General features: G+C 42.1%; 1 long non-coding RNA gene across 1 annotated transcript in view; it reads left to right on the top strand.

Annotated features, from left to right (window-relative positions):
* Window positions 1–15,424, top strand: part of LOC128410147 (uncharacterized) — a 30,148-nt gene that overhangs the window by 7,038 nt on the left and 7,686 nt on the right. The window contains exons 2-3 of the long non-coding RNA XR_008329397.1: window positions 4,883–5,060; window positions 8,930–9,042. This is a non-coding gene — a long non-coding RNA (uncharacterized LOC128410147). The remainder of the gene's footprint in view (window positions 1–4,882; window positions 5,061–8,929; window positions 9,043–15,424) is intronic.

Below are 15,424 nucleotides of genomic sequence, written 5' to 3'. Positions count from 1 at the left end.
CTCTAAGTCAGTGCTGCTCCGTGCCAGAACGAAGGTCATTTCAATTTCATGTTATGTCGCACAGTTTTGAAGTGACATGTGTTTAATGATTTCCCCCCCTCCCTAAATGAACTATAACAAGTATTGCACTAATGGGCTCTAATGAGATGCCAACAAAGAGCAGGGAGGGGAGGGTGAGAAGGAGATGAATCTCTCAAATAATATTAAACTAATATTTTAGCAAAGGAGCTGGCAGAAGAGAGATGAAGGTCTCCATTCTCAAGTTTCAGTCACTGCAAAAAACAACACACAGCAGTTTTCTTTCCTTCGTACTTCCTAGTGATCCATGATTTCATTGCTGACTTTCAGCATTTATAAACCCTGAAATGCTTAAGGCATTGGAATCCATTTACAACCTGGCAGTCATTTCTCTACCCCTGTTTGCCCTGCCTTTCCCAAGACTTGAACTTTGGACTAAGTTGCAAAACACATCTTAAGTGTGTTTTAAGTGCAACATACAATGTGACACTAGAAGGCGATGGTGAGCCTTATGGAAAATTCAATGTATTTTTAAAAACGGTTTTTATAGGTCCGTATAGTTAAAGCTATGGTTTTCCCAGTAGTGATGTATGGAAGTGAGAGCTGGACCATAAAGAAGGCTGATCACTGAAGAATTGATGCTTTTGAATTATGGTGCTGGAGAGTCCCATGGACTGCAAGGAGATCAAACCTATCCATTCTGAAGGAAATCAGCCCTGAGTGCTCACTGGAAGGACAGATCCTGAAGCTGAGGCTCCAATACTTTGGCCACCTCATGAGAAGAGAAGGCTCCCTGGAAAAGACCCTGATGTTGGGAAAGATGGAGGGCACAAGGAGAAGGGGACGACAGAGGATGAGATGGTTGGACAGTGTTCTCGAAGCTACCAGCATGAGTTTGACCAAACTGGGGGAGGCAGTGGAAGGCAGAAGTGCCTGGCGTGCTCTGGTCCATGGGGTCACAAAGAGTCGGACACAACTAAACGACTAAACAGAAACAAAAGATTCCACCTGTGTCACTAAGGGTGTCCCTACACTACCCAAATTTAAATTGATTCGAACATTTCTCTCTCTCTCTCTCTCTCTCTCTCTCTCTCTCTCTCTCTCTCTCTCGGAACTCTGGGAACATTAGTTCTGTGAGGGAAATTATGGATCTCTATCAGGTAATACTACAGATCCCAGGATTCTTTGTGGATAGCTGTGACAGTTAAGTAGGCAACAACAACAACAACAACAACAACTTTCATTCTAGAAATGTGTAAAAGTTATATACATTTGTACAGGCCCGTAAAAGCAATCTAGGGGTATGACTTCTGCGGGAGGAGAATTAATCACTTTATTCTGTTGCAAAGATCCTGAATTCTCCCCCCCCCTTTTCTTTTTAGAAAAAAAAACCCAGTTCTGATTGAAATCTGCTTACTTCTTTGACAGAAAACTAATTATAGCTTAAGGCAATAATAGGCCTGTTCCTTCTATTGTTATTCAAGCGCCACTTCTATTATAATACAGTAGACAGTCAGCAGCTCTCCTTTTGAAGAGATGGGTAAAAACTCCACACATATCTGATCTCTTATCTGTCATACTGGAAATTCATGATTTCAAAAGATAAAAAGATTGGAACTGAACTTGGGGCTAAAAATAAGTTGGGAAACGCAAGTGGGCCATCTTTTTCATGCCGTGCAGGTTTGCTGAACAGCGAGTATTGCAAAGCGTTGTGAGGGAGGCAGAATATTGCCATTTCTGTGACTCTAGTGGACGTTAAGCACTCATTTCCCTGTTAACTGCTTCCGGGGGGGGGGGGAGGGATTGCTTGCATCTCCGTTAACCTGGGAAATCGCAGGATGAAGATTGGGAGGGTATCCCAGCATGCAGTTCTTTCCTGCCATTTTCACATGTGATGCATTGGGGGGGCAGAAGCACAAGTGTGCATAAAGGGTGGTGATGGTGACACGCCTCGTGTCACACCACATCTGCTGGTGTGAGTGAAATTAGGTGTGACATGGGAGCATATTGATCAAAATGCTACAGTTGCGTAATGCCACAAGTAACGCAGTGTAAAAGGACGTTGGAAACAAAGACAGAAGCAGTAGTACTATAACCAAGAAAACTAACACAATTACGGAAGACAACCATTCATTCCTATTGCAAATCCCTCTTGAAGCCTGTTGTTTAAAAGATTTTATTAGCACTGCATTATGGAAGCAGGTCAAATATTTATGTTTTTTTCCATAATATAAGTACGTGACATAAACATGTGCAAATTCTTATATGTTTGTAATATTCAGTTTATAAAAAAGAATCCCAGCAAATCTCTCTCCACCTCATTTATAGCCCTGTCAGAATCGATGCAGAGAAGGAAATGCATTTGTACAAAAATATTTTTATGGTGCCTGACTTGTAGATGATCACTATCAGTATATGATTTGTCTTGCAATAGACCAGTGGTTTCTAACCTTTTTTTTTGGCCATGCCCCACCTAAGGATCTCTAAAATCCTGATGCCCCCCCGGATTTAATAAGACATTGTAATTCTTATTTTTCAAAAAGTGAGCTCATATTCACGTGGAGGAAGCCTAAGAGGCCATTAGCTTGGTCTAACTCATTCTCGAATTGCCCCCCTTAAAAATCAAACTGCCCCCCTGTGGAGTGTGTGCCCCATGTTGGGAACCACGGCAATAGACATATTTCATTCACAGATTCAGTTGAGTAGTTCTGTGCTATAAAGCAGGGGTAACCAACATGGGGACCTCAAAATGTTGTTGTACCCAGCTCACTTCAGCCCCAGCCAAAATGGTCAGTGGTCAACTAGGATGGGAATCGTAGTTCAAGGAGAGCCACGTTGGCAATTATTGCCATAAAGACAATAAAACAGTATGCAAGAATTAACAATGTGTTGATGAGAGGACAATGGAAAATAAGTTGTTCTACATAGTTGGCAGAATAATGCAGTTCTGTATTTCCTTAGGATCTGTTGGTTTATTATTCATTACATTTATAATGCAGGGATGCAGGTGGCGCTGCGGTCTAAACCACTGAGCCTCTTGGGTTTGCCAATCAGAAGGTTGGCAGTTTGAATCCCCACGACAGGGTGAGCTCCTGTTGCTCTGTCCCAGCTCCTGCCAGCCTAGCAGTTTGAAAGCATACCAGTGCAAGTAGATAAATAGGTACCACTCCGGCAGGAAGGTAAATGGCGTTTCTGCGCACTCTGGTTTCCGTCACGGTGTTCCGTTGCACCAGAAGCGGTTTAGCTATGCTGGCCACATGACCCAGAAAGCTGTCTGTGGAAAATGCTGGCTCCCTTGGCCTGAAAGCGAGATGTGTGCCACACCCCATAGTCACCTTTGACTGGACTTAACCATCCAGGTCCTTTACCTTTTACCTTTTTTTTTACATTTATAATCTAATATAGTGACTGGCCCATGACTCAGTGTGGACTTGAAGCCAGTTTGTGTCTTACCACATTCATTTTTATCACTTCTTACTCAACTCAAAGGATAAGTAGAATCACAGAATCATAGAACTGTAGAGTTGAAAGTGACCTCAGGGATCATCTGGTCCAAACCCTGCCCTCAGTCATTGCTGGATGGCCTCGAACCACCAACCTTCTCGTTAACAGCCAGACACATTGACCTATTGCTGCCACAGTAGATATGCTTAGCTCTATTTAAAATGTGTAGACTGGTTCCACAGAAAAGATAACAGTAAAGACAAGATCTGCAACTAAATATTCCAGTGTGCAGCAATCTTGTTCAGGGTTGCAGCAAACTAGCCAATGCCCTCTTTCAGGATATTCAATTCTATCTCCCACTTCCATTGTTCCCGTCGCTCCCAAAATCGAGCCCTGTGTACACTGTAATTTTTAAGCAGCATAATACCACTTTAAACAGTCATGGTTTCCCCCAGTGAATCCTGGGAGCTGTAGTTTTTAAGGGTGCTGAGAGTTGTTAAAAGTAAAGGGACCCCTGACCATTAGGTCCAGTCGTGGCCAACTCTGGGGTTGTAGTGCTCATCTCGCTTTACTGGCTGAGGGAGCCGGCGTACAGCTTCCGGGTCATGTGACCAGCATGACTAAGCCGCTTCTGGCGAACCAGAGCAGCGCACAGAAATGCTGTTTACCTTCCCGCCAGAGTGGTACCTATTTATCTACTTGCACTTTGACATGCTTTTGAACTGCTAGGTTGGCAGGAGCAGGGACCGAGCAATGGGAGCTCACCCCGTCGCGGTGATTCGAACCACTAACCTTCTGATCGGCAAGTCCTAGGCTCTGTGGTTTAACCCACAGCGCCACCCGCCCTTATTCCCCCCAAAGAGCTACAAATTCCAGAATTCCTGGAAGAGGGATAGACTTCTACTCTCATGCTGCATATGCATTAACTTGTCGGTAACACAAAAAAATGTAGTCTTTGCACAATCTGGAATTATTCACGTTCATCCTCAACGTGCTGCTTTCAGTCTGGATTGAGTCTGGATCCTGCCATCTACTAGGGTAATTGTGGTTGTTTAATACACATTCAAACTTCCATTTGAACTTCATAAACAATTTCCTGTGCCTTTAAAACATGTTTTAGCAGTTCGTAGATGCATTCCTTCCTCCTATCAAGCAGGTTCATTTAATGTAAAATAACATTTTATATGCTTGAACTTTATTTTTTCCTCTCTCTCTCTCTCTCTCTCTCTCTCACACACACACACACACACACGCCTCCTCCCCCCAGTATTACATCAGCTTGCTGAAGACCTAATTTACTTCATAATTTCTGAGTTGATAACCAAAGCATAGATGAGATGGCTTTGCATCCCTAATAAGAGTTATCATAATGTATTGAGGATGAATCATTGCTCTTCTATTGTTGTTCATTTCTAATTAGATGCTGTATATCGCCCTTGGTTTAAATGCGCAGTTCCCTGCGGAATCTCATGCCCCAGATTGAGAGCATATTTGGTCTAATCCAGCTCCCTTTGAAATCTATGAGTGGAAAACCACACGATCAGCTTGCAGAGCTGGCATGCCATAGAAAGAGAGGCAGATGCTACAGGAATAAAAGGGTGAGTGTGTTATTTGTTCTGTTTGCTTTATGGAGGAAGAGTTTCTGCTTAGTATTCCAAGAGGTTTGAACAGGTTAGAAGTCATGCTCTGGGTGGGTGCCTGTCACCACTGAAAATAGCTGTGGCATCTCTAGGGAGTCTACACTGCTATGCCACTTCTGTGCTAAAAGGAAACAAACACAACTTGTTCTGAAGAAGTTCACAGTGCCACTTCAGTCTGAATTTCTGCTTTATTAATCCTTAAAGGTGCAACAGCTTGTTCAATCCTAAACCAAGCCTTGAAATTAGTGGTGGTGATGATATGACAATATCTACCAAACTCACTCTCCAGGGATATAACACAAGCCCAAATTTGCCAAATGGATCACTTGTTGAAATAAAACACAAGGCCCACAGAGCAGTTGTATAAAGATTAAATGCCTTTTAAAAAGTGATTTTGGCTGCATATAAAATCTCCACAGGTAAGTGTTTGCTTGTGACCAGTGCATCACTCACATCAGGCACTTTCTGATTTTGCACTTCTCTGAATTTTGCACTGCAGTTCTCCGGACAAGCAATGTTTGAAAGAATGCACACACTAGGGGAGAGATGCACAGAAAAGCATCTGTTAGTGAAAATGATATGCACAATGCACTATATAAGGGAAAACTGATTTGCAAAAATATGCATGTCATGGTAAATTTGCACTAAAACGCTGATGAATTGTCATGAAATGAAGAAAAAAAAGAAAACAGTGACTGATGTGAAAATGTGGACAACTGAATTTAAGACTGGAAAAATGAGAAACCGAGAGAAACAAAAATTTACAGATTCACCCATCCCTAGTGGAGACTGATTCTAGGAAGGATATCATTTCCTGAGGCCTAGCAGAATGGTAGAACACCTGCTTTGAATGCAGAATGTCCCAGTTTCATTCCCCAGCATCTCCAGGTAGGAGGAGAGATCCCTGCCTGAAACTCTGTAGAGCCTCTGTCAGTCAGTATTCAGGATTTCGTTCATGCCAATCAAACCCCAGCCTTTTCGTAGTCTTCCCACTCAAAGTCACTCAGCATCCAGCCATCACTGCACATACTGTATGGTCCTTCTCAGGGATATATCTACATCTACATCTGTACCTTGCTATGCAGATGTGACGGAATCTACATTATGGCAAATTATTCACCCTTTTTGGTTTCACTTTAAGTGATAAAGTGTGCCAGGCATTTTTATAATCCCATGTAACTTGGAAGATATATTGGGGTGGTAGTGGCAGAGGAGCTGTAAGCAACGCCTACATGGTGCATGTGATCAGTGCCGGATTTACATATAAGCTAAACAAGCTATAGCTTAGGGCCCCACTCTCTTGGGGCCCCCCAAAAAATTAAAGGGAAAAAAACACCTGGATGTACATTTCCAAAATATAAGATAAAAAACAAGTAAAATAAAACCTACGTATAGCAACAGTGTTTTGTGTTGTGTAGGCTGCTGTGATGTTAATAATGGGCCCTGCCTCCTAGCCTGCTCCCTAAAATATCACTGGTTTGCTCATTTCTATATATAGGATGCCTACATTCTGCATGTGCAAATGGCTTTAGATACCTATTAGGTCCATAAATTACCATATAGCATATATTCAACACAAAAAACAGTGACAATTTGTTGTTGGCAAAGGACAGCTAGACATATAAAGGGCTCCATTATCTTCAGTAGCTTATGGCCTCATCAAACCTAAATCCGGCCCTGCGTGTGATATATACGTCAGCGGTGTTATAATGCCCAAACGCAGAATCTGGAATGAGCCATTTCTGACATAGAAGTCTAGATAAGCAAAACAAACAAACAAACAAAACCCCAGTGTATTCCCATCACCATAGCTGAGAGAACAAATTTCCCGAATAAAGATTTTGTAAGTGAAATGGAATGCCGAGTATGGAATCCTGCTTTGCTATTGGATAGCCCTTCTGGAGCACGTATGGTAGGCCCTGAGATCAGGATAAGGGTCAGATCCAGGCCATTGCTCAATTAAAGCCTTTCAGCCTGTTTGTCAGGGCGCCTGGATTTTCTTCTAAAACAATTTCAGACTGTAAGGATTACCATTTTTAGAGATTAGCTGGACTATCTTTTTCATGTGTCAATTAAATGCGGGAAGGAGTAAGGGAAATCCTTCCTTCAGCTCTCTGCCCCTGGCCCCACTCATTCATGTTGAAGAATGCAGAAGAATACCGCTATTTTAATGTGTGAATGGTGGGGGGGGGGGAGGCTAAAGACCTCTATTGAGTAAAGAATTTGCTTCTTGATATATATGGGTACTGTACCCAGCTCCTTAGCTTTTCAGTTCTAGTCTTTTGAAACCGACATGAGAGGAGATTCCATCATGGTACAAGCCATGTACATAGGTTTCCTGAGGTGCTTCCAGTCTGTTGCTATTTGAGAGCTGGGTTGTGCAATTAAAGTTGATTTGGTGCTTTGGAGCAACAAACTCACTTTTTGTGATTAGGAAGGCAAAGGGCCTTCTCGGTGGTGGCGCCCGTCCTGTTGAACGCCGTCCCATCAGATGTCAGGGAAATAATCAACTATCTGACTTTTAGAAGACATCTGAAGGCAGCCCTGTTTAGGGAAGTTTTTAATGTTTGATGTTTTCATGTTTTTAATATTCTGTTGGGAGCCACCCAGAGTGGCTGGGGGAACCCAGCCAGATGGGTGGAGTAGTAGTAGTAGTAATATTATTATTATTATTATTAATAATAATAATAGTAATAATAATAATAATTGCACTTGGAAGTGCAGGGTAATGCTTGATGCAACATTGTATAATTCCCCCAGTGCAAACAAATAAAAAGGAATGCTCACTAAATAGCTAACACTGTCTAACCTCTGTGCAAACTTTGTGCAAACAAATCAGGACGAATGCTCAACAAACTTGATTGTATGCTGTTGAAGGCATACACACAATGCACACACCTAATGCCACTTTGGAAGGCCTAAGCATTCCTTCGCTGCTGGAAGAGCAGGGAAATGGGGACTTTTCCACTTGGGGTGCAGACTTCAGTTTGCACAACAACAACAAAATCCCTCTTCTCTCCTCTCCTGCTGTTCCCAACACTTCTTCCAAATGTATTCTAGAGGGTTGGGGGACCCTCCAGAGCAGATTTTGGGGGAGCTCAAGGAGAAGAAGGGATACCGCCATTGTGTGAGTGGAACTCTGCTCATGGAGCATGGGATATAACCCTTAGCATTTAGGTCTTAGTCCGTAAGAAGGTGAATATAGGTTAGCCTGGCCAAGTCCATCATGAAGCCTGCCCTAGGCTCCTGTACTGCTCTGGGCTCTTGTGGAATGATGAGTGGCCTGTGAATTTAATACCAGTAGCAATAATAAATACACATTCTTGCCCGTTGATCCTGTGTGTGAGGAATGCTCCTAAACTATCAGCAGTTGGGTGGGCAAATGCTTGGTTCCAAAGCAGGTAGAAATTTCTCAGGAGCCTAGCAACTATCTATTGCGTTACACAATACAGAAAAGGGTTGGATAGGGTCAGTAGATTGGTATCTCCCTCCCCCCACTTCTCTTACACACCTTGCAGGTAAAACCTGTTTAATAGGACCAAGGAAATGAAAAGATACAGGGTCAAATACCAGCATTTAAAGGCATCAAGGCCAAAGCAGGTATCTCAGCTAGTTGCAGATCGCAAACTCTCTGCATGTGATATTTTGAAATACGGCCACTTTTGTTCAAAATAGTTACCTTATCAGTAAAATAATATGTTTGTTTTTCCCTCTCTTTTGTTAGGTAACTCAAAGGCCCAACCTCGCATGTCTGAGAGTAGGCAGAGCTACAAAATACAAGTTTACATATTTAATTTAACATTCCTTTTCCTGTTTTTCTTTTTAAGAAAAGAAACCTGACATGGATGCAAAATTGAGGTCTGAATTCCCCAGTGGGAATAATGAGAGGGAATGCTGGGAGAGAAGAATGCAATTGTATTAGGCTCCGTCACAATGGGAGGTAAGCCCCGACCATTTATAAAAGGTAAATGCTGGCAGAACACAGGGGTTCTGGAGCACCACACTGCAGGTGTGATTTATGAGTCTAGGGACCGGCTATAAATCAACCCCTTTTGTTTTAAATGGTACTGTTTTGACGCAGTAGATCAATTTACATGCAGGGGGAAAGATGGAAAGGGAGGGGAAAGAGCACAGTACATTCAACCCAGAGAACATTAGCGAATCATATTTACAATCAGCGGCAAATTTTCACAGCATGTATTCTGTTGAAGCACGGTGTAATGAGTGCTTCGACAATTTCGGGATTGACCTCTACCAGTCCAATCCCATGCATGCTTACTCAAAAGTAAACCCTATTGAGTTCCATGTGGCTTACTCCAAAGGAAATGCATATCGAACTGCAGCTGTAATGAAATTCGGTACATTTCAAAATGGCCTCCCTTCTGGAATCTGCGGGGAAGTTTACGTACTCGGTAGAATCACAAGATAAATATTTTCCCTGCGCCATTTTGGATTGTAGGTCAGGGATTGCATGTTTGAACTAAAACAAAAGACTACAGTGGTACCTCGGGTTAAGTACTTAATTCGTTCTGGAGGTCCGTTCTTAACCTGAAACTGTTCTTAACCTGAAGCACCACTTTAGCTAATGGGGCCTCCCGCCGCTGCCGCACCGCCAGAGCACGATTTCTGTTCTCATCCTGAAGCAAAGTTCTTAACCTGAGGTACTATTTCTGGGTTAGCGGAGTCTGTAACCTGAAGCGTATGTAACCCGAGGTACCACTGTATTTGTAGAGCTAAAACTATCATATGTGAGAGAAGGCTTTAGACCAGTCTTATCCCCAAAATGATTGTTTAAATGTACACGTCAGGGTTATTTTCCCCATTAGGGAGCATTCAAAGCCAGATTCAAAGATGCAAAGTCTCATGCTCACCATCGAATTGTACCAAATTTAGTAATTTGTGATGAAAAGGTCTAGAGATCCATGATGTGAAGGCAGAGCTGTGGTTGTTGTGTGGCCTCCTCTGTGCCCACTATGCTAGCCTGCTGTCCTGTTACCAGTGTCGAAGTAAGATTCAATTGCTAGTCTTGTTGCTCCATAGCATGTTGGGAGAATTCATAAATTTCAGTTTCTCTCAGTTTCTAGTTTTTCTAATTGTACGCTCAGTTCTCCACATGTCCACATGTGAGTTTTTAATAATAAAAATGTCCTCATGTACACTCACCAGTATTTTAGAGCTAATTTATTTCAATATATACATTTTCTATGCAATTTGGACTAATATACACTTTTTTGCAAAGCAATTTCCCCTGATACAATGCATTTCTGTATGTCATTTTCACTAATAAGTGCATTTTATGCACAATTTCCCCTCTAGTATATGCATTTTTGTACACATAGCTACGTTGGAGAACCACATTGCAAAACTTGGAAAAGTGCAAATTCTGAAGGATGGCTCTTTCGGTTCACATATTGTTTCAGAAAATGTGAATTAGACAGGTCTGTATTTAAATGCAAATGTAACCCCATTTCTCACTGATCCCTTTTTCCCCACCTCAAATCAATGATGCACTTGGTCTCTTTTTGGCTCAGAGCACAGAACCAAAGGTTTTGTCTCTGTTATCTTGATTTGCCCCCCTAGCTGAGCCAGTAGGCTTTGCAATTTATTTGCATCATTTTTTTTGGGGGGGGGGGCTCACAAAGTTTTGCTGCGACGTGCATCACAGGGCCACTGCATGTTTCACTAGGACAACAGGAGAGCTCTAGATAATCCCCATGCCATATTGTCATTTTCTATAAAAGATGCGCTGAATTCTCAGCAGTGGTGGCCTTCCTGTGTGGTTGGTTGGCTCACTTAAAGGGTGTGCTGGTAGGAGCCTGCTTAGCCAAAAGTTGCAAGCTGTGAATTTCCTAAAAAAAAACACAACCACCAACCAAACTCAAACCCCCACATACTGCTGGTTGATGTTGTGATTTCTCTTTAGGGTGTCTCTGCACAATTATTAGTATTCTTTTTTATTTGAGTCCTGAAAATGCCATAGATGAGGATGCACAAAACAGACTATCAAAGCTCCATCAGGTTTGGAGGAAAATACAGAGGCAGATAGAACAAGGTCACAGCAGAGTTCCATCGCCACTTAAAGGATCTTAGCTGACAGGCTAAGAAGGTCTTTCCGGTTCAGACCTTGAAGAGCCACTGTTGGCTAGAGCACACCAGCCTTCCCCTGCCTTGTACATTGCTAGTGGTTGGGGACGAAGAGAGTTGGTGATAGGCAGAGATGCCAGCTTTTCCAGACGACCGATTGGGCCCGACGTCCTGGTGTTATGTGTGTAACGTCATACAATACCCTGAGGTCACACAATGTCCTGACATTGCACACACGAGCTTGTGAGGACCCAGAGGGAGGAGCTGAACGCCCTCTGAACATTAAGGGGGTTTGCCCCCCTAAAAAAACACTGGGGGGCCCAAAGTGCCTTGACTCCCAGGAGCCAGTGCCTATGGATCAGGGGTCAGCAAGCTTTTTCAGCAGGGGGGCAGTTCACTGTCCCTCACACCTTGTGGGAGGCTGGACTATATTTTGAAAATAATTATAATAATTGAACAAATTCCTATGCCCCACAAATAACCCAGAGATGAATTTTAAATAAAAGCACACATTCTATTCATGTAAAAAACACCAGGCAGGCCCCACAAATACCCCAGAGATGCATTTTAAATAAAAGGACACATTCTACTCATGTAAAAACACGCTGATTCCCGGACCGTTTGTGGGCCAAATTTAGAAGGCGATTGGGCCGGCTCCGGCTCCCAGGCCTTAGTTTGCTTACCCATGGCCTATCGTGACAGGCCATTTGGAGTGGTGTTGGGGGAAAGCAAGGGTGGCTGCCCCAAGCTTCACCCACATACAAGGCTATCTTCCAGGGCAGTGGGTGATCAGTGCAGATATAGCTCCAGGAGCTGGATTTAATTTCAGTGCTCTGAGTTAATCCCAGACTCCATTGATTGGACTGCTGTCTTGAGCAGTCAGATCTTATTGACCTGTTGCTTGATCTACAGATTGGTTGAGTAACAAAATGTACAAAGTTAAGACCTACCAACCCTACCCTGTAAATTTTGCTCAACGTATTTCTGTACAGTATATACCAATCAAAAACAGCTTCTGAACCAAAGGAGGAATTACAAATGTTTTAGCATAACAAGAACCTCCTGCCTTCAAGCCATTCATAATTTTGTAAGTTTCTATCATGTCACCTCTTATTTGCCTCTTCTCTAAACTCAAAAGTCCAAAGCGCTGCAACAATTCTTCATCGGGGAGTCACGCCATCCCTTTTGGTTGCCCTTTTCTGAAGCTTTTCCTGCTCTACAATATCTGTTTTGAGGTAAGGTGTCCAGAACAGTACACAGTATTCCGTAGATTTGTATAACGGCATTATGATATTGGCAGTTTTGTTTTTCAATTCCCGACCTAATAATGTCTAGCATGTGATTTGTCTTTTTCACAGCTGCTGCCCACTGGGTCGACGTCTCCATTAAGCTGTTTGCTATGACCCCAAGGTCTTGTTCATGATCAGTCAACGCCAGTTGAGTGTACATGTGAAATTAAGATTTTTGTTGTTGTTGCCCCAACATCACTTTACACTTGTTTACATTGAATTGCATTTGCCACTGTTCTGCTCGTTCTCTCAGTTTGGCGGGGTCCTTTAAGAGCTCTTCACAATCCCTTTTTGTTCTAACCACCTTGAACAAGCAAACCTGGCAACCTCGCTGTCTATCCCAACTCCAGATCATTTATGAACAAGCTCAAAAGCACAGACCCCAATACCGATCCTTAGGGGTCTTTTTAATGACAGAAAAGAGTGCCACTTAACATCCTAATGCAAGTAACACTTTCAGTTGCCAAATACATTTTGACCATACGGTCTTCCTCAGTGGCACATATTGATAGGTAAATTACATCCGTATGGTCGAAATGTATTTGGCAATCGGAAGTGTTGTTTATATGCATTAGGCTGTTAAGATACACAATTATATGTAGCTGAGAGTAAAACTTGCCGTTTCTGAAGATCCTGGCTTTTTATTTATTTTATTGTATTTTGTTGATTTATGAAATTTGTGTACCGCCCTTAACCCATAAATCTCAGGGTGGTTCACAACATAAAAATACGACCTTAGAAACACAAAATGCATAATAAAAAATAAGAACAAAGCAAACCAATTGAAATATACTCTGAGTCGAGAGTGGATTTCATGCTCTTTATTCAGCTCATAGTGGTGAGGAGGAATGGAAGTTCCCCCAGAATGTCTGCTTTATATACATTATTTACACAATGGGCCCCACGTGATTGGCTAATTCCGGGATTCTCCTGTAGGCCAATCACGTTGCGGATTCATTTCCACGTGGAGTTGGATTGGGTGGCTCTTGTTGACCAATCAGACTGCTGCATTCTGAATCCTATTGTTCTATTTTTTTTATAAGATATTTATTAAGATTTTTTAAAGTATTACAAAGAAGTAAAAAAGAAGAAAAAACAGATAAATAACAAAAATACAAAATAAAAATAATTAAAAACACATAAATTTTCAATTGCTTATTTTCCTTTAATTTGTTTCCCGGACCTCCTCATACCTCCCTTTTTTGTATTCCACCACAAATTATTAGTTCAGCAAATCCTTACCATTATATTATTACCTATTTATAATCCTTTTTTTTCATATTCTCTTAAAGCATTACAGCTGGAAACCACTTAATTTCAATCCAACATCATTCTAACATTCATTGATTTTACAGTATTTCTGTAGATAGTCTTTAAATTTCTTCCAATCTTCTTCCACCGACTCTTCTCCCTGGTCTCGGATTCTGCCGGTCATTTCTGCCAATCCCATATAGTCCATCACCTTCATCTGCCATTCTTCCAAAGTGGGTAGATCTTGTGTCTTCCAATACTTTGTGTAATGGGAATTGGGGTTGCTTATGCGTAAAACTCCAAACTGCTCCAAGCGGGTTGTATAGCTAAACCTTTCCCTAGTTTGACAGCCCCTTACAACGCGACTGTCTCAATCACTGGCAGAATCCGTCAGTGGGCGTTTCCTGAACTTCTTCCAACATAAAAATTCCTTGACAGCCAGTCTCCGCCTAGCTTCTCTGCGCGGAAGCCTTCTGCGCAGAGTAGGCGTGCCAAGCGGAGGTCCTGCGCTCTCCCCACTGATCTCACTGGAAGAGTCTCGGAGCCTTCCCTCCGAAGTACTCTCAGCCTCCCCTTTCTTCCTGGTGTCATCTTGGTTTCCTTCCCCAGCGGAAGTTCTCTCTCTCCCCTTGCTAGTTCCCTCCCCTGCATCATTGGAGCGACTTCCCTCTCCGCTAATCTCTGATGTCAGTTCCCTGACACTTTGCAATGAGTATTCTTGCTGCTGTTGTAGCGTACATAAAAAAAGTTCTGTCCTTCTTTGGCACCAATTGGCCGACAATGCCCAGAAGAAAGGCCTCTGGTTTCTTCAGGAAGGTATATTTAAATACCTTTTTCATTTCATTATAGATCATCTCCCAGAAAGCCTTAATTCTTGGGCACGTCCACCAAAGGTGAAAGAATGTACCTTCAGTTTCTTTGCATTTCCAACATTTATTATCGGGCAAATGATATATTTTTGCAAGCTTGACTGGGGTCATGTACCACCTGTATATCATTTTCATAATATTCTCTCTTAAGGCATTGCATGCCGTGAATTTCATACCTGTGGTCCACAACTGTTCCCAGTCAGCAAACATAATGTTATGTCCAACATCTTGTGCCCATTTAATTATAGCAGATTTCACCGTTTCATCCTGAGTATTCCATTTCAACAGCAAGTTATACATCTTTGACAAAATCTTAGTTTTGGGTTCTAACAGTTCTGTTTCTAATTTTGATTTTTCCACCTGGAAGCCAATTTTCTTGTCCAAATTATATGCCTCCATTATCTGATAATAATGAAGCCAATCTCGCACTTTGTTTTTTAGTTTCTCAAAGCTCTGCAGTTTTAGTCTATCTCCCTCTTGTTCCAAAATTTCCCAATATTTCGGCCATTTGGCCTCCATATTGAGCTTTTTCTGAGCCTTCGCTTCCATTGGTGACAACCACCTTGGGGTTTTATTTTCCAATAAATCTTTGTATCTTATCCAGACATTAAACAATGCTTTCCTGACAATATGGTTTTTAAATGCTTTATGTGCTTTAACCTTGTCGTACCACAAATATGCATGCCAACCAAAAACATTGTTAAAACCTTCTAAGTCCAAAATGTCTGTGTTCTCAAGAAGCAGCCAGTCTTTCAGCCAGCAAAATGCTGCTGATTCATAGTAAAGTTTAAAGTCTGGCAGGGCAAATCCGCCTCTTTCCTTTGCATCA

This window comes from Podarcis raffonei, chromosome 3, assembly GCF_027172205.1.
Source record: "Podarcis raffonei isolate rPodRaf1 chromosome 3, rPodRaf1.pri, whole genome shotgun sequence".
Lineage (NCBI taxonomy): Eukaryota > Metazoa > Chordata > Lepidosauria > Squamata > Lacertidae > Podarcis > Podarcis raffonei.
This window is presented reverse-complemented; position numbering and strand designations above follow the sequence as displayed.